The following is a 24,163-nucleotide window of genomic DNA, read 5'->3' as shown; positions in this document are numbered from 1 at the left end:
AAAACAAAGTCAGGCCGAATTAGGTTTACACCAAATGGCTTCCTCATATACTCCAATATATCCTATTGCTTGCCATTTCAATTTGTCAAGGTCAACAGCCTCCGAGTGTCCTGACTTAGGGGTTCTGGCGCAGTGTTTCAGCAAACTCTTCCTCATACTTAATTTCGCTGGGTGGGGTTGGTATAAGCTAGTAAAAATTTAAACTCCTTTCTGATTGAGTGACATGTGAATGCCAGTCAAAGAGAACCTGTTGACACATCTGGCTTGCTAGCCTAAAGAGCAAAGAGAAGGAACCATTGTCCTCGGCCTCCAGTTAACTTTTCTCTCCCCTGTAGCTCCAGGCTCAGCAAACGTTTTCCATAAGGGGCCAGCTAGTAAATATTTTAAACTTTGCAGTCCACATATAGTCTCTGTCCTTTCTTCTTCTCCACCTCCTTCTTTTATTTTGTCTTAAATCCTTCAAAAATATAAAAACCAGTCTTAGCTCCTGGGTCACACAGAAATAGTCCACACTGTCCCACAGGCCATGGTTTATTGACTCTGCTCCAAGCCTCACAAATATCTGAATAACGGCCTTCCAGCTGACGATTCAAGCCAAAGTCCATTTACGTTACTTGGGATATCGTGCTCAGTGGTAAAATTTCAATTACCTCGCAATAAGCTTCCCAGCACTTATGAAAATGTCTAAGTTATTGGTAATGCATTGAGCATATACTTAAGGTTTGTACATTTTACAATATGAAAGTTATAGCTCAATTTTTAAAAATTTTTAAATGTTATTAGTATGTATTTATTTAATCTTTATCTGTGTCTCTCTTGCTTACCTTTTTATTTCTAGAACCATGCCCAGCTTAAAGGAGGCACTCATTTATTGAGTTATGGAGAAAAGAAGAGAGAAAGAGGAGGAGGGATGGTTGTGGAGGAAAGGAGATGGAAGAGCATTATGAACACAACACCCAGGACTGCAAACTAACATGAGCCATAATTGAAGGGCCAGATTTCTTGAAAAACGCCTGTTACATAGGCAAGATGAGGCACCTGGTTCTAACAGGCAAATAAAATTATTCTGTGAGAATCATAGAATTGTTGTGTCTGTGTTCTTGCCAGTCACCCAGTGCAGCATAATGCAGGAGTCCCTGTCAGGTTTATCAGAAGCGTGACTTTCAAAGTGGGGACCCACCGAGCTACAAAGTCAGGAGAGATTTCCAAAATTCAATTTGATATCATTTTAATATGCACAATAGCTGTATGGGCCCCCCCAAAATTGGAAGTGCTACAGAGTTGTATGTAAAAGACTTTTCTTGACAAACCTCGAGAGGCAGAGAAAGAGGGTGGCAGACTGCCTTGCGGAGAGAATTAGAAGTTTGAGGGCTAAGTGACCGCCTGGCTCTGGAAATCCACGAGGAAGCTGCAAGAATCAGGTTCGGTATGTCCCATCAAGGTCACTAAAAAGAATACAGTAAGCCTCCTGGCTAAGATTTCCAGCCATTATGCAACCTCAGGCAAGCCAAGACAGTAACCCCAGACCGTGTGGGAGGATGAAGTTGTTCCCATCATGGAGAAGTACCTTTCAACTCCGGGAAGATTCAGAATGGAGCAGAATCGAATAAGATAATCAAAGCCATCTGTTGCTCTTTTGAGTCTAGGGCGTGTGTGTAAATTTAGTGTTTTCTGTACGAGGAATATTTAGGAGAATTGAGTCTATCAGAATATCAGCCTTCTAATTAGAATTTAAATGTGTGGGCCAGCCGGGTGGTGCAGCAGTTAAGTGCGCATGTTCCGCTTCAGCAGCCCGGGGTTCACCGGTTCCGATCTTGGGTGAGGACATGGCACCTCTTGGCACACCATGCTGTGGCAGGCATCCAACATATAAAGTAGAGGAAGATGGGCACGGATGTTAGCTCAGGGCCAGTCTTCCTCAGCAAAAAGAGGAGGATTGGCAGCAGTTAGCTCAGGGCTAATCTTCCTCAAAAAAAAAAGAATTTAAATGTGTAAATGAGTTCTCAATATAGACTTGTTATTTTGGGTTGTAATCTTTTAAATTTGGAAAATAGCACTGGAACATTTAAAAGAAATTTAAGTTTGTTACATTTATACATTTACTGTATTGGATTTATAAGAATTATTTAAGCACTTGGGAAGGTTTATTAGATGAACAATTTTTAAAGCTAAAGAACTAAAATATATCAAATATATAAATGCAGTGTAAAATGCCTGAAGATGTTTAATTAACAAATCCATAAATAGAACCAAGCATTAGTCAAAGACCCTTACAAATGATTGCAATACTTGACTTGGTTTATAAATAAACTAAGATTTGTAAGCTGAACTTTAAACGTTAAGGGAAAACTATAATAAATTTATTATTAACTTTTAAAGCTTAAAACCTCTGAATAGTCTTTTCTGCACCTAAATCAGGCCTCAAGTACACTGAAAAATTTACATAACACCTTCATCACCAGCCTTAATTCCTTCTGTATTTCCTCTTATGACATGATCCACACACATCTCAGAATTTCAGTTACCTCCTCCAGATAGTAATTTATCACTATGCCTGTGGGCACTTATTGCAAAAAATTCAAATCATTACTTATCAATTTGACGTCCAAGAGGTACTTAGTAATTTAAAATCAGGTAATAATTTAAAATCACCTAACTTAAAACCAAGATTTTCTGGTGTAATAATATAAATTCTAAAAATGAGATAAAATGTAAAATAACTCAAAATTGAGAAAACAGCCCAAATTAACCTGCTAATTTAGAGCTTCTTTGTGCCAAAAAAATTTAGCCTTTCAGGTTGGGACTTTGCCCTATCAGTATAATATGTCGCCTTCAAAAGCATATCCTGCCTCCAATTTAGGGACCATTAGCAGAAACATGCCACCTAGCATAATCTGACAAGAGGATGGAGCAACAGAATAAAAACTAAATGTATATGCTATCTACAGATAGTGTTTTTCCAATTCTAAAAATATTGTTTTAGTATAGGAAAATAGTGCTATTAGCTTTGAGTCATTTTCAAGTAGTGGTAGCTTTAAAAGATAAAATGAATACAAGTTATACTGGGTGTGAACACCTCCTATAACAGTAGAAGAGCATGCTCGTAAAATCGTTGGTTTTTTTCCAAAAACAAAATTAATGGACATGAATGGGGGATGTCTCCAATTATGAAGTAAAAGGACAGAGGGAGAGCCCCATAGGCAAGAAAGAAAAAATAGCACGTTAGGTAGATTTAATTAAAGTCTTTACAGCATTTCACCTATGACTGTGCTCTCCCTTACGGTAGTTCAGGGTTTCTTTACTACCTAAGTCATAACTGTACATGATTAAATTTAAGAGTAAAAAAGGAACAAAGAGCAACTTCTGCCTTTGGCCACCTTCAAAATAACCACCAACTAGACTTCTCCTCCTGCCAAATGACAAACAAATGAGGCAATTATTTTCAGACATTGGACACCAGGCAGCATGGGACTGAGATCCTTGAGAGAAGGGAAGCCCATGAAGTGAGCAACACAGTCACCCTGGTTTTTTGCCTCAGGAAACCTTCTAAACTATAGGGACCAAGAAGTGGACCCCAAGCAGAGCACAGAGCTCAGTCTCCCTGAGTCGAAGAGGCAGAGACTGACATTCAGGGCTGCTAAAGCTCTGGAAGGTGTAGGATACGGTACCAGAGATGAGGGAGCTGCAAAGAGGCATTCCTAGAAGTCTGCATGCAAGTTCCCAGCAGGAGAACTTGCCTGAGGAGAGAGTTGCACATAGGTGGGGCAAAACTCTGCAAGGCCCAGTGGAGAGAGGCTGCTGCAGGGTTGACAGCTGAATGGAGATCCCAGAGGTAGCTCAGTGCTGAGAGCTGTGGAGTTCCAGCCCAGCCAGGGCGGGCGGAAGACCCTGTAAGGCTCTTTGAGGACTTCCTAAGACTCCAGGAAGGCCACGCGATAGGAGGAAGTATCATGCCCTCAAGTGTGGGGAACAAAGAGCAGAGGTTGGCAAAATTTTTCTAACAAGACCAGAGAGTAAATATTTCAGGCTTGCAAGTCACATGGTCTCCTTCACAATTTCTCAGTTCTGTCATTGTAGGATGAAGGCAGCCACAGGCAACATGTGAATAAATGAGTATAGTTGTGTTCCCATAAAGCTTTATTTATAGACCCAAAGTTGACCTAAGTGTTAGAACTAACAGACAAGGACGTAAAAGCAGCCATTATAAATATGTTTAAGGACTTAACAAGTAAGATAAACTTAAAGATAAGGAAAGACAAAGATAAACAGCTGGGAAATCTCAGCATAGAAATAGAAGTTATAAAAAATAACAAAATGGAAATTCTATAACTGAAAATTATATTACCTGAAATAAAATATTCATGAGGTAGACTTAACAGCAGACTGGAGATTGCATAAGAAAAAGCCAGTGAGCTTGAAGACAAATCAAAAAACATCATCCAGGGAGAAAAAGGAACCCTCATACACTGTTGGTGGGAATACAAACTGGTACAGCCACTATGGAAAACAGTATGGAGATTTCTCAAAAAGTTAAAAATAGAAATACCTATGACCCAGCCATCCCATTACTGGGTATCTATCCTAAGAACCTGAAATCAGAAATCCCAAGAGTCCCTTGCACCCCTATGTTCATCGCAGCATTATTTACAATAGCCAAGACGTGGAACCAACCTACATGCCCAGAAACTGATGATTGGATAAAGAAGATATGGTATATATACACAATGGAATACTACTCAGCCATAAAAAAAGACAAAATTGGCCCATTCGCAGCAACGTGGATGGACCTCGAGGGTATTATGTTAAGCGAAATAAGCCAGTCAGAGAAAGACGAACTCTATATGACTCCACTCATAGGTGGAAGTTAATATATTGACAAGGAGATCTGATCGGTGGTTACCAGGGAAAAGGGGGGGTGAGGGGAGGGCACAAAGGGGGAAGTGGTGTACCCACAACATGACTAACAAAAATGTACAACTGAAATCTCACAAGGTTGTAATCTATCATAACATTAATTAAAAAAAAAAACAAAAAAAACATCATCCAGGGGCTGACCCCGTGGTGCCGTGGTTAAGTGCACACGTTCTGCTTCCGCGGCCCGGGGTTCGCCTGTTCGGATCCCGGGTATGGCCATGGCACTGCTCATCAAGCCATGCTGTGGCAGGCGTCCCACATATAAAGTGGAGGAAGATGGGCATGGATGTTAGCTCAGGGCCAGTCTTCCTCAGCAAAAAGAGGAGGATTGACAGCAGATGTTAGCTCAGGGCTAATCTTCCTCAAAAAAAAAAAACTTCTTGCTAAAAAATGCTAATCATCATCTGAGCCTCAGCAGGTCATAATCTTTCTGCTGGTGGAGGGTCCTGTAAAAAACACACTATCTGCATAGCACAATAAAGTGAAGTGTAATAAAAACAAGGTATGCCTGTAAATGGAATCTCAGCTAAACAGGAAGGAACGAAGACCATGGAAAATGGTAAATATGTGGATACATTAAAAAGCGTAGCTTGTTTTCCTCATAATTTCTTTAAAAGACAACTGCTTAAAGTAAAAGTAGCAACATTGTAGTGTATGGGGTTTATAAAGTCCAGAGAAGTAAGATATATGACAACATTAGCACAAAGAATGGAGTAAAAGAAATTGTACTAGTCTAAATTTCTTCCATTTTACATGAAGTACTGCAATATTAATTTATAATAGACTGTGATTTAAAAAAACAATAGAAGAAATAAAAAAGAACGCTAAAAGTGTTCAATTAAACAAAAAGAATGTGGGAAAGGAGTAAGAGAAGAACAAAAAGACATGTGAGAAGTAGAAAACAATTACAAATTGATGAACCCTAATCCAACCATATCAACAACTACATAAAATGTCAATGGACTGTATACCCTAATTAAAGAGAAAACTGTCAGACTGAATTTAAAAAGCCAGACTGATTTATCTGCTGTCTATAAAGGATGCCATTTAATTATAAAGACACAAATACACTGAAGGAAAACGATATATCTTGCAAAGAGTAAGTGTAAGAAAACTGGTGTGGCCACATTAATATCAAAGTAGACTTCAGGACAAAAGGGTATTTCATAATGACAAAGGGACCGATTCATCAGGAAGATATAATCCTAAATGTGGATGCCTCTAATACCAGATCTTCAAAATGTATGAAATGAAAACTGAGAAAACTAAAGGGAGAAGTAGATAAATCCACAATAATAACCAGAAACTTTAACTCCTTTCACAACTGACAGAAGAAGTAGAAGAAAATCAGCCTGACCAACACCCATCCAATGACTATTGCACCTGGTCTGCTTTCTCTTTGAGGCACCTGGTGTAACCCAATATACTCAGAATGGATTGGAATAGTAATAATAATTCAATACACTTTTTCCAATACAAATTTTTGTCAAATGCTATTTTCTTATCACAAGCTTATTTTCATAAAATTCTTGGAGCTGCTGATTTAGCTCATGCGATTTATGGAGAGGGTTATAGGCTGAATTGTGTCCCCCCAAAGTTCCTATGTTGAAGACCAAACCCTCAGCAACCGCAGAACGTGACTGTATTTGGAGAGAGGGCCTTTAAAGAGGTGATTAAGTTAAAATGAGGCTGTTCAGTGGGCCCTGATCCAGTCTGACTGGTGTCCTTATAAGAGGAAATCTGGACAAAGAGTCGCCAGGGATGCACGCACATGACAAAAGACCATGTGAGGCCACGTGAGAAGGTGGTCCTCTGCAAGCCAAGGAGAGAGGCCTCAAGAAACTAAACCTACTGGCACCTTAATCTTAGACATCTAGATCCCAGAACCGTGAGCATAAATTTCTGTTGTGTGAGCCATCCAGTCTCTGGTTCTTCGTTATGACAGCCTTGGCAAACTAATACCAACAGCCAGTGGTGATGTCAAACCAATTCACCAAATCAGATATTTTGTCAGAAAAAATCTGACTTCATCTATCAATTCAAATTGAATTGCTAATACAGGTGGTCAAGCCAACCATCTTCCTTCTGCATCCTAATCCTATGACTAACAGACAAGCCAGGAAGCCCTGACTTAAGTTTCTCACCGGGTGAGCTAAGGTGCTGTCTCCTTCAGCCCCTCCTTCAGCAAGCCCCTCCTTCTGCTGTGTTCTCACTGGACACTCCATCAGGAGAAACGGATTCTTTGACAGTAGAAGTGGACCACAGAAGGGAGGTCATTAAATGAAAATCATCCCCTTTCTCACTGCTCAGATACCATATAAGAAATCGGAACATTTGAATAGGGGCTGGAAGACTCTTGTCCAATGGTATTCCATGAACAGAAATACGCAGGGAAAGACGCACAGCATATTTACAGGGTCTTGATTAAAGAAGGGTGAGACACCTCAGGACAACACGCCATAGGAAGATTCAGAGAAAAGTACTCGTGTGACTTAAAAAAATAATGCAAAGGACAATTGAGAAAATGAGAAAGAAGGACACACTAATACTGATATCTTGACCCAGGTGTGAGATCAGTTGATGCAAATGCAGAGAGGAGATGCTCACAGAATTTTAGAGAAGGTGATGTATCTAGTTCAACAGTCACATTCTATGAAAGTGGAAGCTGGAGCCCAGGGAAATTAAGCGGCTATCCAAGGTCACACAGCCACTGGCAGAAATGGGCTTAGACCTGGGTCCCTAAACACCCAGTCTTCACTTCACAGTACCAAAAATGTGACAGTGAAGTCAAGGATGTGATTATCTTATGTTATTCAAAGCAGATAGGGCCCGGCTTGGTGAGGTAGTGGTTAAGTTCGCGTGCTCCCCTTTGGCGACCTGGAGTTCAAAGATTTGGATCCCAGGTGTGGACCTACACACACTCATCAAGCCATGTCATGGCAGCGTCCCACATATAAAATAGAGGAAGACTACCACAGATGTTAGCTCAGGGCCAACCTTCCTCAAGCAAATAGAGGAGGATTGGCAACAGGTGTTACCTTCCTCACCAAAAAAAGAAAAAAAAAGCAGATGAACACAGTTTTCTCTGATACTAGCTCCAGTAATGAAAATATTTAATGTCAAAGAAGCAAAGATATTTTAATGAATGACAATAATCTGATTACATTGTAATGTAGAAAGAAAAGAGTTTTTAGTCAGTGTTTTCTCTCATCTGTGAATGGCAGGCCATTCTGAGACCAAAAATATTTCTGAGACCAAAAATAAGATAAAAGCCCAATACAGCAATAAACTAATTACGGGTCCTTTTCAGCATCAGAGAGTAGTACCTAGAGAACATGGGCAGAGAAGATATCCCAGTGAGGGTGAGATTTTGAGTGGTGCTGGGGGCTTGGGAGGGGTAGCAGATCGAAGCTGCCCTCACCTGATTGGCACTATCACTATCAGGCTCTAAAACATTTCAAAGGCCCATCTAGAATGAGTGGTGTTTAAAATGAGACATAGGCAGGCAGGCCAAACCACACAGACCAAGGGAGTCAGGGTGGGCACAAAGTTCCAGAAAGAGGGCGCCATGATGGAGCCCAGATCAGACTGACCAAGTTTAACAATCCTGCTACCTAGATAAAGATGAAAAGATAAATCTAAAAAGAGACCTCTCTAGAACCCGCGGCTCAGTTTAAAACAATCATTGCTTGTTAACATGAGTCTAGAGATCTGTATAAATGATCTTTTACGAAGGCAAGTATTGATTTACATGGTAATGGGTGTGAGGTTTGAAAACAGAAATAACGATTTATACTTAATGACTTAAATGTATTTAGTGCTTCACACTTTAAACACATTTTAAAGTGTTCTTACTTCCAATTTAAAAGAGGATGCTGGAACTCAGAAATGTGAAGTGGCTGTGTATCTTGTAAAGCGCCCACGACAAATGGGTCTCTTTAAGGCGAACCTGAAGCAGATGGGGTCAGAGGTTACGGTCCAGGCTGCTGCATACAGTTGTACAAGCATTTTGTGTGATGGGTCCCCTCAAAGCAGAGCTTCAGACCACAAGTTGCTCGATCCTTTGGGACCCTTTGACGACTCTCATGAAACGTGTCTCAGCATCTTCCATGGAGGCTGGTGGAGAGGGCAGAGCATTTATTCACTGGCCCACTTCTCCCATTGGTCAAGAGCTGCCTCACAGAGCATTACGAAGTCCCCCCTCCTGTTCCCTCCTGTTCCCCCTCCACAACCAGCCCCACACATCAGCCTTGCACACGTGTGAGTGCCAGGAAGGTTCCTGTGGGCACCCCCATGAAGGGAATCACAAAAACCCCAAAACAGGAAGGGAGAGGCCTGGGGTGTAAGGCGAGGCACCATTTAGGGGCATCTGTGTGAAACTGGGTGACATCTACGCAGAACTGGTCACTGCAGTGGTGACTGAAATAAGAGGAGGGGTCAGGAGGACTTGAAGAGATACACAACGTGTCCACTACCCCAGCACATTCAGTCAAAGGGATTAGGGGGGCTGAAATTCATCCTGTGCTCTGCTCTCCACGTCGTGCACCCTGGGGCAGGCTGCAACTACCTGGAGGAAGGGGCTTGCTTCTCTCATTCACACAAAGATGCCAAATGGGGTAGCAAAAGCCCTGGTTTTCCCTCAACACGTGTTGTACATCAGGCTAGAATCTTAACTCTAATCTTCAAAAATGTAAAACAAACAAGAAATAGAAAGAAAAGGCATTCAAATTGGAAAAGAAGAAGTAAAATTATCTGTTTGCAGGTGACATGATCTTACATGTGGAAAACCCTAAACATTACACACACACACACACACACACACACACACACAAACCTACTGTAAAGTTGTAAGATAAAAAATCAACACACAAAAATCAGTTGCAGGGGCCAGCCTGGTGGTGCAGAGGTTAAGTTCGCACGTTCCGCTTTGGTGGCCCAGGGTTCGCTGGTTTGGATCCCTGGTGTGGAACTATGCACCACTTGCCAAGCCATGCTGTGGCAGGCATCCCACATATAAAATAGAGGAAGATGGGCACAGATGTTAGCTCAGGGCCAATCTTCCTTAGCAAAAAGAGGAGGATTGGTAGCAGATGTTAGCTCAGGACTGATCTTTCTCAAAAAAAAAAAAAATCAATTGCATTTCTATACACTAGCAATGACCAATCTAAAAATGAAATTAAGAAAATAATCCCATTTACTATAGCACCAAAAAGAATAAAATACTTAGGAATAAACTTAATCAAGAAGGTAAAAGACTCGTACACCAAAAACTACAAAATCTTGCTTGAAAAAAATCAAAGATACAAAACAAAGGACATCCTGTGCTCATGGATTGGAAGACAACGTTAAAACATCTGTACTACCCAAAGTGATCTATAGATTCCATGCAATCCCTATCAAAATCCCAATTACATTTTCTGCAGAAAAAGAAAAAAAATTCCTAAAATTCATATGGAATCTTAAGGGACTCTGAATAGCCAAAACAATCTTGAAAAAGTACAAAGCTGGAGACCTCATACTTTCTGATTTCAAAACATATTACAAAGCAACAGTAATTAAGATGGTATGGGGGGCCGGCTCCATGGCCAAGTGGTTAAGTTCACGTGCTCCACTTCGGTGGCCCCGGGTTTCGTGGGTTCGGATCCTGGGCGCAGACTTGGCACTGCTCATCAAGCCATGCTGAAGCGGCATCTCACATAGCACAACCAGAGGCGCTCACAACTAGAATATACAACTATGTACTGGGGGGCTTTGGGAGGAGAAGAAAAAAGAAAAAAAATATTGGCAACAGTTCTTAGCTCAGGTGCCAATCTTTAAAAAAAAAAAAAAAAAGGTGGTGTGGTACCAACATAAAGACAGATACATAGACCAAGGGAAAAGAATAGAAAGCTCAGAAGTAAGTCCTTGCATATATGGCCAAAGAATTTTCAACGAGACTACACAGTGGGGAAAGGGTAGACCCTTCAACAGATGACGGGAAAACTGGATACCCACAAGCAAAAGAAGGAAGTTGAACCCTTACCTTACACCAAATGCAAAAATTAACTCAAAATGGATTAAACACCTAAATGCAAGACCTGAAACTATAAAACTCCTGGAAAAAAATACAGGAGAAAACCTCCAGGACATTGGATTCGGCAATGATTTGGATATGACACCAAAAGCACAAGCAACAAATGCAAAAACAGACAAATGGGACAACATCAAACTTAAAAAGTTTACATCATGGAAGACAATCAACAGAATGAAAAGGCAACCTATAGAATGAGAGAAAATATTTGCAAATTACATATCTGATATACATAACTTGATATCTAGAAAAATATAAGGAACTTCTACAACTCAACAACAGAAAAACAAATAAACTGATTACAATATGGGGAAAGGACTTGAATGGACAACTTTCCAAAGAAGATCTAGGAATGGCTAACAAGCATAGGAAAAGATGCTCCACATCACTAATCATAAGACAAATGCAAATCAAAACCACAATGAGATATCACCCCACAGCCATTAGGATGGCCACTGGTAAAAGAACAGAAAATAAAAAGTGTTAATGAGGATATAGAGAAATTGGAACCCTTGTGCACTGCTGGTGGGAATGTAACATGGTGCATCCATTATGGAAAACAGTATGGAAGTTCCTCAAAAAACGAAAAATAGAACTACCATATGATCCAGCAATTCCATCTCTGAGTACACATCCAAAAGAATTCAAAGCAGGATCTCCAAGAGATATCTGCACATCCACGTTCACGGCAGTATTATTCACGATAGCCAAGAGGGGGAAGCCACCCAAATGTCCATCGACAGATGAATGGATAAAGAAAACATGGCATATACATACAATGGAATATTGATGCAGCCTTAAGAAAGAATGAAATTCTGTCACATGCTGAAACATGGATGAACTTGAGGACATTATGCTGAGTGAAATAAGTCAGTCACAAAAGGACAAATAGTATGTTTCCACTCATATGAAGTATCTAAAGCAATCAAACCATAGAAACAGAAAGTAGAAAGGTGGTTGTCAAGGGCGAGGAGGGAGAGAGAATTAGTGTTTAGTAGGTATAGAATTTCAGTGTTGCAAGATGAAAAAGTTCTAGAGACCTGTTGCACAACAATATGAATACAGTTAAACTACTGAACTGTTCGCTTTAAAATGGTTAAGATGGAACATTTAACATTATGTATTTTTTTACCACAATAAAAAAAAAGCAAAAAAAAAAAAAAACAAACCTAAAACAACACCTAAAAAAATTAACTCAGGATTTTTGAGGAAATAAAACAATTGATAAGAATGACTGAAGTGACATCCTGTAATGAGACTTATACACACTTCGCTCTCCATAAACACATACAACAAACTCTAAAGGGCACAGAGCATGTTTTGATATCATCTCTGGCTCCTCTTCTCTAAAATTCTTAGCGGGATGAAGGGACTAGTTAGGGCTCAATCTCGTTTCTCTCTCTAACTCACGATATGCCTATGCCACTCGGTCATTTAGATTTCTACTTCTTGCTTTGGGATCCTCAGGAGTGATTTCAGGGAGTTAGCGCTGCTTCTCAGCTTGTTCACATAAATTCTTTTAAGACTGAGTTTTTATCAGCTGATTATGATGAAAGGCTTTGTCCATTAACGGCTGCAAAATTCTGGCACAGCTGTGAATTGCAGAGCTCTGTCCTCCATCTGTGGGATCTGGAGTCAGGTTATCCTTCCTGCAGATCACCATTTTGCATGCTGTGACTAAGTGTGTGTGTGGTTTTGAAGCTATTTTAGTTGTTAAGAATCAGTTCCTACTTGGAATGAAAGCTGGAAATAAATTCTCTGTTGACTGTGTTACTATGAAACATTCTTCTCCACTTCTTGCTTCTCGCTCTCCTGCCAACAGTTACTTAGGAGTTAGGACAAGCCTACTTCTCCTCCAATGTTGTGTGAGTTGCCACAAATTGTCCAAAGTGACATAGACAATAATAGCAGGGTCCAGAACTAGAATCTAGTTTTTCTGATTACACACAAGATGCTCTTTCAACTATACTTCCTGGCTATAGTTATTGGTTAGTAATTCCAATTTTCCAAAAGTTTTAAGTTTAAAAGATTCTTTTCCTTAAATTATTTTCAAAGTCTAATAGTAAAAGAAAAAACTAACCAAAATAATAACATTCATTATCACAATTTTATAAATGCAAGAACAGAGAGGAAAACTAACATTTATTGAGCATATACTATTTGATAGACCTATACAGACTTTATCTCATTTAATCCTCACTACACTGGAGGGTATTTATTATTAGGTAGGAATTTTTCTTTGCACTTCACAGAGCAGGGGACTGAGGCTGAAATAATTCAAGTAATTAAAGTATATTTGTTCAGATTATAGCCTGGCTCCCATCCCTCATTGGTCAAAGATTGTCTCATGCAGTGTTACTCTCTTGCACTTCCAGTCTGTGCATCTGTCACAGTGACTCAGCAGGTTCCTTAAGATAGCCCACACAGCAAGAACAGAGAAGTCACAGGCCAACAAGAGATGCACAGTACAGCTGAGGCAGGGCCTTGCCAGGTTACACCTACACATCTCGTTGCTGATGCCAACTGGGGCACAAGAGGTGTCCCATGTACCCACTAACTACAAGCACATGTCCATATAGTCTGTACATCCTCTTAATTCTAGCCCTCACACAGCTCTCAAATTGTACCGCCCTCTTCTATGGGCCTATTGACTGCTACATAGTACCTAATAAGTGCTTTAAAATATATGAAAACAAGCAGAATCTTTGGAGAAGATATTCCCTCTTGCATAGAGGGAATGAGTAACTGAGTGATGAGTGGACGGTGGCTATAACTTATCATGGTAATTTTTATATTTAAAACATAGCCTGTTGTTGAATTGAAAAGGCAATAAATACCGACTACTCATTAAGCAAACATTGACTTCTAGTGCATCAGGCAGAACCAGAGTAAATAAAATCTGGGACAATCAGCTCTTCTTTTATTCATTTACTAACTGGAAATCTTAACCCCAACCAATTTCAATTTCACATCTTCACTAGAGATTATAAAAAACAATAAAAATTTCTACCAATTCCCAAACACATCAAGCTGTATACATTAAATATCTACAGTTTTTTGTCAATCATACGTCAATAAAGTATTTTTTAAAAATCTTTATCAATTATTTAATTCCTCAGGAATTAAATTTCAAATAGAATTCAAAATTTCAATAGAATTTATGGCCAGTCTTAAGAAATGTTACATCATAAGACTATATTTTCACATTCTGAACTCATCCTAATCCTGTAGTTTCAGCATTTAAAAGTTTTAAGAGATTAGAAAAATACCATTGTATCGGTTAGCTTTTACTACATAACAACACTCCAAAATGTAGTGTCTTAAAATCACAACATTTAGTATTTTCCATAATTCTCCGTGTTGGAAAGAATCCAATGCACACTTTCCAAGTGGTAGTTCTGGTCTGGGTCTGCTCAGCTGATGTGTGCTGCTCACTCACACATCTAGGCGGCTGGCAGTTCAGCTGGCATCATGTGGTCTAGCATAGCCTCAGTGTTATCTCTGGTGGTTGGCATATGTTAGTGGAGCGACATGGACATGACTGCGTCTCTCTCTTCATGCAGCAGAGTAGCTCAGGCCATTCACAAGGCTGTCTCAGGGTTCCAGGTACAGCAAGACAGCAAGCCCTAACGCACAGCCCTTCTCAAGCATCTACGTGCAGTACATTTGTTCATGTGTTGAGGCCAAGCAAGTCACAGGGTCAAGTCCATGTTTACTGGGTGGAGAAAAAGAATTAAACTCCTGATGGGAAGACCATAAACTCACATTGCCAAAGGGCATGCACACAGGGATGAAATAATTTGTGGCTATTTTTGCAATCTATCACAACCATTTTTTGCTTACTCTACAACATACTCTAGGAACTTCCTCCTAATTTAAGCTTAAAGGAATCATAAATATAATGAGTCATATGTATGCCATACATTCAAAAAAAGAAGCATTTTGCTGCTTCTTTTCTTTAGAGGTGGTCCTAAAGCACAATGCAGGAAGGATATTCAGGGGCTTCGAGCACCTAAAAGGGGTGGGTCCGTGTCTGCCTCTTTTCTGTATCCCCAACAGTATGGTAACTATCTGAATGAATGAATGGTTTGTTATCTAAATCTACTAACATCAAAACAGCAAGGAAAAAAGCATAATAAGAGTTGCTGATTCTCACAGATCTTGAATTTCATGACTTTCTAAGAATAAAAAGGGGGGAAATTACATAAAATTAGAATATACAATAATACACTGAGACACACTTTTCAGTTTAATTTTCTTGATTTCTAGATTTTGAACTTTTTCTTCCATGTTGTTTATAAATAAAATAGAAAAAAAGAATTAAAGGGCAAAAAACCAAGCCGGTGCATTTTTCTTTCAAGGTTCTACCTAGCAGGAAGATATTTACTTGCAAGGCACATCCCTTATATGCTAATACTTGTCAGCCCTTCACTTAAAGGGCTAAAGGAAATGGAACTTGGGGAAGGCAGAAACCTGCCCTGCACAGAATGTATTCCATGTAGGATTCTTCAGATTCTGGCCCTGGTCAGAATCTTCCTTCATGATGGCAATTCTTCCTTTGGATCGCGTGTGCGGCAAGTAACAGTAGGCTTGTAAATGATCCTTGTCCATTACATATGCCTCTTTGTTAACCGTTGGTTTAACACAATCACCCAGGAGGGAGGAGACAGGCAGAGAATAAAGTAGATCTGCCTTTGTTGAAATATTGATTTGTTTCTGGTGATCTCTAGCTATTGGGTTTTATCACAAGAAACAGTTCCTAAGAAAAAACATTGAAAACGGATTCTCTCCAAAGAGAAAGAAAATGTACTCCCCAAAATGGTGTAGGAGGAAGTATGTTAATATACTTACCAATGAACCATAAAATCAATACTCTCTCATCAAAATCATCATGGGTCTTAGGAGAAATCCGTGGACCAAAGACACTCACGCCCACAGATGGTGGCTTTTAGGAAGAGACTCTGCTCCGACTCTTCCTCTTTCCCTCTTGTGTTGGTTCTCTATGGGATTGAAGGAGACTTGGGAAGGAAGAGAAGATTTCTCAGCGAGCTTCTAAAGGACTTGATTCAGACCACAGCGGCAGCTTGTTTTACAGTTTTCAGAGTTGTCTCTCTTCCCTTTCTATACCACATGACCTTCCAGGTTCCTGCACTCCCAGATTTCCCTTTGTTGCTCATAGAAAGTGACTCCGCCCCCCTTAACCTTCTAGCTTCCTTTACCTCCTTCCTGTAACCACCTGGGTCGCATCAGTTCTTTCCCTCTACTCCTGCCCAGCTTCTCCCAACCCAGTCAGGGGCATCCATCAGCAATTCTCCTGAGAAGCACAGGCTCGCATCTGAACCCCAGGCACAGCCTTCCAGCTCATACCTACACCTCTTACACTGTACTTAACTGCCGATCTCAGCTCCTCCCCTCCCTTCCTCCTCTCTTTGTGGACTGAAGTGAAAATAGCAGAAGAGACAGCACTTACAGATTCCCAAAAGGACAGGGGGAGGTGACCCACAGAAGGCAGTGAGAATGTGGTCTCTGGGTGGAACCTGAATGTTGGTGAAGACTTTGGGCTTGCAGGAGGCACTGAAAAAGCAGAAAGAGACCAAATAACGTGCTACTGATGGCCTCACTGCCTACCTCATTGTCTTCCTCCCTCAGACGGGGTCTGCTGGGCCTTTTTCGGTTTGCATCCTAGATATGCGATGCTTTCAGAACAAGAGTGCTCATGGACCTCCAACACAGAACCAACCATCCAAACAGGATTCATAAAAATTACTTGATATTTCTGGCATGTGGACAGTGCCGACTCAGCTTCTCCCTATACATATATTCACTTGATCATTTTGATGGAATTTGGTAGATGGGGAACCAACAGTGATGTCTTGCTGGGAAGAACCAACACGTTTTGCAAAAGACAGATTCACTGTTTCCACTTCCTCAGTTGTCCATTAGCATTGGCCATTACATTTGTGACTTCATTTCAGCCCTGAGCTTTTTCAGGCTCCCTGCCACTTGTGACCCCTCCGATCGTCTATTCTTCATTCACGCATTCATTTAGCAAATGTTTACTGAGTGTCCTTTACATGCCAGGTGTTATTCCGGGTTGTTGGAATAGACACAGCAATGAACAATACAGACAAAAACATGTGTGAAGTTTACATCCTTATAAAATCTATTTGAACATTTTGACATTTCCCTTCTCCCATTCTTCTTTCTCGAACCTTGCTAAGCACTACTTTCCTTTTCAAAAATTACTCCTTTCCCTCTCAATCATAGATCCTCCTTTGGCCAAATTCATCCACTTCCATGGCTCCAACCGTGACCTCTAAACACTCCAAATTCCAACCTCTCTCCTGGGATCCTGGACAAACTTTCCAGTTACCAAGAGAAGGGACCTGGAGTGCTCTCCTGCCTCCCGGGGTGAAGGAAGTTCTGCTTTTCCCCATCCCACAGTACTGCACCTCAGTCTCACCAAGGTGGTTTGTTTTCCAGGATTCAGATTGAAAACTAAATTCACGTTTTATATAAACAGGGGTATATACATTTATGTTTGCTCATATAGTCAGCATCCAGTTTATGCTGCAAGCTTGATAAAGAAAATTATTCAACTAGATTCAATAAACATGTACTGAAAACCTACAATGAGCAAAACACTGTATTTGGTCTGGGGACATACAGGCAAAGGGTAGATTTAGCTTAAAGAGAAGACAAAGCTTAGGAGATACGTGCCTTAGGAGGGACATTCACATCACTTGCCAAAAAATGAGTTTGTGATGAGGATGTTTGGTTTGAAGGGCTAAAGGGAGCATAAACATGATAGTTTGTGAGAACTTATGACCAACGAGATTTCCAGAAATTGAGACACTCCAGACAATTAACATAGTCACAGGAGGCATGTTGAAACTCACTGGTTTTTTTCCTAATAAAATATAAAAAATTATTCTTGGTCAGTAGAGCAGACTATCTAAACCATTCCTACATCTAATTAGGGTCTAGGTAATATCTAAAAAAGCAAGGGCTCATGATTATAAAAGGAAAAGGGCTTATGAAAGAGCTAAGTGTTTTTATTTGGATAGTAAAATATTGGATGTTGTTTAACTATGTAGCACGTTTTCAAAATCCGAGCTGCTTCTTAATCCAATACATTTCTGATGTTTTAATTCATCTTCACTCCATCATTTTACAATGCCCAAAACTACAATTTATCCCAACTATTTTTCAAATTTATAACGTATGATTACTGACATGCCACAGAGTTCATATTTCGCTTAATGTTTCCCTGAAGCTCAGGAGAGTACCACAACTCATCCTACAAAAACACCTTACCTCTGTTCCAGGGCACATTGCTATTGTCCGAGCACTTTTACACACACAAAAGATTCCATCCTCCCCCGACCCTGTGAGGAAAGTAGAAGAGACACCCTGATCCCCATTTTACAGGTAAGGAAACTGAGGCTCAGACAAACTAAGGAAATTGCCCCAAATCCAAGGATAGTAAGTCGAAAAATCCTTGCTCTGAGTTTTCTGACTTTTGACCTTTTGCTGTTTCCACTATCCCACTGTACTTCCTATCTTTCTGTGCCCCCAGTTGCTGTGCAGTGGCCAGAAGATGCCTGTCTCTACCCAAGGATAATTATCAACTGTGGCTCACACATTCCCTTCACGCTCCTCTCACTTCCCATAAATGCCAGCCAAACTGTACCCAGACATTATGCAGACATAAAAAGTATGAAAACAATCTGTATGAGCCAGTGACACAGAGATACTAAAAAAAATAGTCCAAAGTGTGCTCATAGATAAATATGTTAGCATCTGTCCTCCCGCTGTCCCTAGACTTGCTCCCAGTGGGAACTACAGCTCTGGGGAGAAGTGAATTTCAGGACCACTATGCCTTGTTCTGTGACTAATGAAAGGAGGAGAGGGCACTTCTCTTTCCACACATCTCTCAATGAAGGAGCGAAATAGATGCAAGAGATTGGCATGGGTCCCTGCCTCCCATCCTGTGCTCCCTCCACCCATCCAAAGGGTATAAAAATTTTAATATTCTTGATACACGTTGCAGAATCATGTTGTCAATCATGCTTTGATAGGAAGCTGATTTCTCGAGTAAGGCACATAACATATTCTGGAGGCATCTGAAATTTTTCACAGTAAAACTTGACTAGCTGAGAAAACATCATAATAGTGTTACCCATCCCTAACTTAAGTATTAAAATGTTAGGGGTGAAACTCGAGATATCTAGGAGAGATAGTTTAGGGGACGTAGGAGCATATCTTATCCACGTCAGGCCTCTGTGTGGAAAGCCCCAAAGAGAGTCTCCTCTTATAATAGAATATTTTTCCATCAAAAAAGAGGATTTGAGTCCCTGAAATAAGCTTTTGAAATTTCATTATTTCACATACTAAATACAGAAGTGTAACATAAAGATCATCAATTTCTTCGCATATAAGATTTTAAATGATATGAGATTGTCTTTCCCCCTTGATCAGCAGCATGTCCTCAGTTCTTTACTCATGTGCAGTGCCTTCCTCTAAAAAAGAGAATGAAATCCTACTCTGGATGGGCTTCTTGTGATTGTGATGTTAGGTAATTGAGAATGGGCTAGAATGATGGAAGGCAGTAGTTCATAGATGGTGAACACTCCATGATGGCAAAGGCCTAGAGCCTAATGATGACATTGGATGGGGAGGTGGAGCGAAAGAGAAGCTCATTGAGGATGAGGAGATCAAAGACTAAGATGACAGACTGCCAGATGGTCATGCATGTGGATGTAGATGCTCCTAAAGTGATGGCAGGGATAGCGTTGAAGGAAAGACCGGGAGCCAGTGCCCAAACTTTAGTGAAAGAACGGAGAGATAAGCAGGTGCACAACAACAATATCAGGGGAGAGAGGTGACACAGGCAGAGAGCATTAACTTCAAAGGCTCAGGACATTTACACGAGCGTTGAGGGGTACACGTCTAGAAGCTGCAGTGACATGGAAAGAGGACTGCAAACGGCTTCCACAGTCCACCACCCAGGGAATGCAGGAAAGCCAGCAGCCTGCATTTGAAAGGGCTGCAGATAAAGCACTATCCTTACAAACAAGCCAAGCTCCAGGGAAGGCAAGGAGAGGAGGGGGGAAAACGGGAGAAAGGCTGAAAGCACAGAAGAGATTGTAAATAAACCACTTGGCGAAGAATTCTAGAGAAAGCAACAGGAAGATGAGAGAGGGAAGAGAGGGAGAGAAGAGGGAGGAGAGATTGGATCAGAGGAGAGAAATCTCAGGGAACCATTGAGAGTAAGGGGGAAGATAAACACTCACTGATTTACATTCTGGCGATGACCAAGACCAACGGCATACCAACTTAAATAAACATATCTTGACAATAGCCTAATGTTGAAGGCTGGAAGGGAAGTGGAACAGCAACTATATGAGTTCCTCTGGATGATGGGTAGGAATGAGTTATGCGGCAGTGGTTCTCAACCCTAAACGCACATTAGAATCTCCTGAAGAGGTTTTATAAAATACAGATATCCAGGCCTCATTTCCAACCAATTAAATTAGACTCACTGGGAGTAGACTCGAACACTGTAACTTTTTGGCAACAGTCTTCTTTTTAAGATCCCCAGGTACAGCCAGGGTTGAGAACCACTGACTTAGGGCAGTGGTTCTTAGTGTTGATCCTGGACTATCAGTTTCACCATAATCTGGGAATTTACCAGAAATGCAAATTCTCAGGCATCACCCAAGACTTACTGAATCAGAAATCTAGGGGTGGGGCCCAGTAATCCTTGTTTTAACAAGCTCTCTGGGTGACTCTGATGCATGCTAAGGTTTGAGAACCGCTGGTATGTGGGATGTGGTGGGACAGGGTGGGGCTCACCTGCTACACAGAGCTACAGCTGTGTTTTTAATTTTCCTTCATGGGCATCAGAAGTTATATTCCCATCAGCATTTTATGAGAATTCTTACTGACAAAATCTTTCTACATGTAATTTTTGGCAGTTCAACAGGCAAAAGAACCCAAAACACAACCAAAAAAATACTGTTTGTCTTACTTAAGACTGAACATTTTTCATATGTTTACAGTTAACATAAATCTTGCATGCTACAGTTCAAACTGATTTCTTTAATTTTAGTCTAAAATAAAAATAGAGATCAGCCAGTTACCATCGGCTGGAGCGGCAAACACACGGAAGAGGTGCGAGAGGGGAATGCTCCATCCTGTATCCTTTATGAAGACTCACAGGACAAAGACAGGGTTTTACTTACCAACTTTCAACCCAATGATATGAACATACACAATGACATTTGTTTATAGTTTCTGTTTTTATGAAAAAAAAAAAAAGAAAAAAAGGACAGGGAGCCACTCTCAAAAACAATTGAGGGGAAAGAAAACTAAGAGGAAATTCCCCAAACTTGACAAGTTTAAGTATTGGCAGTACGTGAAGTAGAATACAAGCAAAAACGTGGCAGATATTTCCTGAAAATGTTCGCTGTTCACTGGAAGGGATCATGTTTCTAAACTTTCTTAAATAGAACTTGGCATACTTGGGGTGGTCCATAAGTTTTAAATAATAACAATTTGCTCTCCAATCTGGCCTCATTTAGCTTCCTTTTGCACTGTTAACAGCTTGAATTTCTCCCAGTGCTTAGTTTGCAATTCACTCAAAAAAAAAAAAAAAGCTAAGAATAAACATATTTAGAGAGAAAAAAGGCAAAATAAAACAGCAGCTTCTTCCATCTTAGGTTCAACTAACAAATAAATCATTTATACAGAAAAAAAAATCTTCTCATTTCAACAAACAAACAATTAATTCAGATCTTTGTTCCTGCTTACCTAGACTAGTAACTGTGTTTCCTTCCTCCTTTTATTGCACTCTGCTGCAAGATTAATTTTCTTACAGCAAAACTCAAAAGCTTTCAGGAACCAATCCCCCACTGCTACCCCATGAAGTACAGACAAGATGTTTACTGGGCTCAGGCCACAGGGAGTCAGCTCCAGGGAAATCTCAGAAGAGAGAGGAATGCATTAATCTGTGAGAAATCCCTGGAGAGACTAAAGGCCATCATAAACTCCGGGAGGAGAGGCATGCAGAGGTGGAAGAACAGGTAAAGAGAACGCTGCTCGGTTCCGCTCTAGCCTCTCTCTCAGATTTCCTTGGATCACTGCCTGCCCTGTAACCACGGTGAGTCAGAGGCAGCAACAACAGCCCACATGAAAAGGGAAGACTGACCAGCTGCCCTGAGCACTCGCTCCTCCAGTCTTCCTCACCAATCCCACATACAGGATGGTGGATCACATAGAGATAACCGTCTTCTCCCTTTTAAAACTTTCGAGGAGAACCCCACGAGCGGGATGCCTAATGGAGGGGCAACAGATGGGTGGCTGACTGCAGTTGTGGCGTCTAGGACTCTCTGCCCTAGGGCTCATCTTCCAACTTCTTAAAATCACAAGGAGGCCATAAACTGGGGCCTAAGCCTTGGCTTCTCATCCTAGTACCTATAACTCTAGAGGAAGATCAGCTCACAGCCTAAATTACCTGAGGTTAGAACCACTGTGGAAGGAAAACCACAAACACAACAACACATATCGTATCAAGTGGATATGGAATATCCATATACAATATATTCCATATATGGAATATTCCCAAGAAATATTGGAACAAACAAATTAAGAATTTAAAATAAGCACAACTGATGAGGATCAAGGCTGCCCCAGGGAGAGAAGTCCAAGACGTCCTGGCCTATATGCCAATCTAAATGACCCTATTCATATCTAAAGTTATATGACCACACAACAACCAGATCCCACCTGCACTGATACCATTTAATGACTTTTTACATCATCTTTCCTCTGTCTAGTAAAAATAAGTCACACACCCATGCCTTATAAATTTAGCCCTAACCCTCAACACACTGCAGCTCTTCACTGCCCATGGGTCCTGTCCCCATGCCTGCAGGTCTTAGTGCCCATGGGTCCTGTCCCCATGCTATTCTCTGAATAAAAGAGCACTACGACCAGAACTTGAGAGTCCAAGAAATCTTTCTTCCAACTTCTCAGCTCGCCAAGCCCGCATCACAACTAACGTTGTCAAAAGATATTGGGAATAAAAAGCAGGAAAAAAGACAAAAAGAGAGCCAAATGGAAAGATTAAGTATTAAAAAATAACACTTGAAAGAAAGAATAGTTGATGGGATAAATAGCAAGCAGAATATAGCCAAAGAATAAACTGAAAACTGAAACAGCAGACTGAGGAAATCTCCCAGAAGGCAGGAAAAAAGATAAAGAGATAAATATAGAAATAAAAAGTTAAGCCGCATGGAAGATAAAAGTAGACACGCTGACATACTGAAAATAGGAGTCCAAAAGGAGAGAAAAATAAAACAAGGGGAAAATATATAAGGAAATAATAAAAATAAGTGTCCCTGAATTAAAGAAAGATGAAAGAACTCAGAGGGAAAGAATTGAGTGCCAAATAAAAGAGATTAAGAACTCAGATATAGCATTGGGAAATTTAAGCACACTAAAGAGAAAGAAAATTCTGAGAGCTTCCAGAGAAAAAGAGCATATCTCCTACAAAGGTACAAGGATGGGATCAGCATCAGATTTCTTAACAGCAATGCTGGACCCAAATACTTTGGGGTTTTCCAGATATTATTGTGTAATTGACTTCTGATTTAACTCCATTGTGGTCTGAAAACACACTTTGTATGATCTGAGTCCTTTTAACCTTCTTGAGACTTGACTTATGGCCCAAAAGATGGCCTATCTTGAGCAGACAATTCACCAAAGAAGATATATAGATGGAAAATAAGCACATGGAAAGATGCTCAACACAATTAGTCATTAGGGAAATGCAAATTAAACCATAATGAAATACCTTCACATACCAACCACATCAAGTGTTGCCAAAAATGTAGAGAAACTGGAACTTTCATTACTGCTGGCTGGAATGTGAAGTGGTTCAATACCTCTGAAAAATAATTTGGCAGTTTCTTAAAAAATTAAACACACACCTACCATATTGACCCAGCCATTCCATTCCAGTGCATTACCCAAAGAAAAAGAAAGCATATTTCCGTACAAAGACTTGTACATGAATGTTCACAGTAAATTTGCTGGTAATAGCCAAAACTGGAAATAATCCAAATGCCCATTAACAGGTGAATGGATAACCAAATTGGAGTACACTCATATAAT

The 24,163-nt window shown here is 40.4% G+C and overlaps 1 long non-coding RNA gene across 1 annotated transcript; it reads right to left on the bottom strand.

Annotated features, from left to right (window-relative positions):
* Positions 1-13,883: 13,883 nt before the first annotated feature.
* LOC111769349 (uncharacterized) lies at positions 13,884-22,080 on the bottom strand. The gene is made up of 4 exons (XR_002802310.2): positions 21,800-22,080; positions 16,455-16,558; positions 15,836-16,002; positions 13,884-14,699 (listed from the first exon to the last, which is right to left on the bottom strand). It is a non-coding gene; the product is annotated as an uncharacterized lncRNA (long non-coding RNA).
* Between the last annotated feature and the right edge of the window lie 2,083 nt (positions 22,081-24,163).

The sequence above is a fragment of the Equus caballus genome, chromosome 20, assembly GCF_041296265.1.
Source record: "Equus caballus isolate H_3958 breed thoroughbred chromosome 20, TB-T2T, whole genome shotgun sequence".
NCBI classification, from domain to species: Eukaryota; Metazoa; Chordata; class Mammalia; order Perissodactyla; family Equidae; genus Equus; species Equus caballus.
This window is presented reverse-complemented; position numbering and strand designations above follow the sequence as displayed.